This window comes from Branchiostoma floridae, unplaced genomic scaffold (assembly GCF_000003815.2).
Source record: "Branchiostoma floridae strain S238N-H82 unplaced genomic scaffold, Bfl_VNyyK Sc7u5tJ_1341, whole genome shotgun sequence".
NCBI classification, from domain to species: Eukaryota; Metazoa; Chordata; class Leptocardii; order Amphioxiformes; family Branchiostomatidae; genus Branchiostoma; species Branchiostoma floridae.
In genome coordinates this window covers 330,709-332,820 of record NW_023365703.1, presented here as the reverse complement: position 1 = coordinate 332,820, position 2,112 = coordinate 330,709, and positions in this window count along the sequence as shown.

Below are 2,112 nucleotides of genomic sequence, written 5' to 3'. Positions count from 1 at the left end.
CCAAATAAACATACCCCCGGAAAAAAAAAAAACATATTCCCTGATTCTCCATTCAATGGTGCTGGTTTGACATGTTTACTGACCAGTTTGTTATTTATCTTATTCCATTTACATTTGCTTTGTGAGCATAGGACAAGAAGCATATCTGCTTATGTGAGTCTTCTGCTCAGTAAACATAAAACAAAGAACGGTCAAAGTCAGCGGGAACTACAACAAATACAAAGGTTGACATTGAAAAGGCTAAATGACAGACGACGAAGGAAAGCTAATATTTGCAGAGTTACATTGAAAACTAACTAAAGACAAGATTACAAGATGTACAGACACAAGGTTGGCTTAACAATCAAATTGAACTAAAAGAATCTTCCAGTCTTTGAAATGTAGTTAAACACGTGGTCTAGAATTTAACAGTATATGGATTGTGAGAGGCAAGGTTTGCACAAAAGGAGTAGCTATAGGGTGCATACGTTACAGTCAGATGAATGAAGGGGGTCAAATGGGAGTATTTCTTTCGTAATTTCAAAACGGCTTGGGTTATGATCACCAAAATTCGAAGGGAAATGATCACGAAATTTCGAGGGGATGATGTACTAGTAAAGTTTTATATTTTCTGTAATTTTTGTATCGTTATGACGTAATATGACGTAATCATGACATCATAATATCATATTTTGGGCTAAATATTTTCGTCTAAATATGAAATTTCAGCTATACTTACAGGTATTACACAAAACGATGACTATTAAGGGGACATTATTGGTGTATAAGTCTGCCAAGTCTTTTGTTGCCAATGACGACGACACTGACGCCTATATGACGTCAGAAAATGACGTCATTTGTCCGCCATCTTGGATCGACAAGCTTGAATTTTCTAAAATACGATTTTTTCCACATATAACCTCAAAACCCAACAAAACTGGGCTAAAAAGGTTCAAGTAATTGTATTTTGTAAGAAAATAAAAGATTTTGACGGTATTTGAGTAAAAATAACATGTATTCATCGTTGAAAATGTCATTGTCCGCTATCTTAGATTTTGACCCATGTCGTCATCAAATTAGCATGAATTATGAATATTTAATTAGCAATGTAACTTAAAATTACACAGGATGTTAATGATATAGATAGAAAAGTTTGATCTAGCAATAAAACCTTGAAATCCCATAATGCAAACTGAAATTAATAAATTTGGTAAAATATGCGTGTCAGAAACCAGTTGCCATGGCAATTTTTTTTCGCAGAATTGTTACCAACAATATTTTAGGAAAAGTCACCAAGTTTCGTAGTCCTAGCATACGTCGTTCGATAGTTATACGACGTCAAAGTTGGCGCAGGCAGAAAGATTCCAGTTCTTTTTTGAAAATACTAATAGATAATGATGATTTGACTGACAAAGGAAGTTGATTTTAGGAAAGAACTGTAGCAAGTAAAAACTATCTTTTGTACTTTTCGGTTCTTAGGGCAAGGATTAGGTAGTTCTGGTCATCTCGGAGGTCATAAGGGGTGGAATCACGGATAAATGGAGGTACCAGATCTTGGAGATAATTTGGTGCGAAGCCGCTGGCCATCTTGTAAAAGTGAATAAGTACATGCTTTTCCCGTCTGGTTGCAAGTGTGTCCCAACCAACCTCCGTTAAGATGCGGCTGTGGTTCGTCCAACTTAATGCGCCTGTGCAGGCCCGGGCCGCGGGCACCTGTACTGATTCGAGGGATACTCAATCAAGGGACGTATCATGGCTTTGTACAGAGTCTTGAGTGTTTTCCGAAGGACAAAGCAAGAAATCTTTTCAGTAGATTTATGCGTTTCATTGCTTTCGTCACCAGGGTTGACACATGAAGTGACCATGACAGATCTCGAGTGAGATGTAGGCCAAGGTGTTTGTGGGAGTCTACTTCAGTGAGCTGAACACCTTTGAAGTATAATGGGAGATGTGGAAATTTGTTTTTCTTCAATGAGAACGTCATCAATACTGTTTTTGGGTACTGAATGTAACAAGCCACTGGGCAGACCATTCCGAAACTGGAATGAATCATGGATTAACCTGGCCGCTGACGCAACAGGGTCAGTAATTATTTCTAGTAGTTCAGTATCATCCGCAAATCAGTTTGTTTTG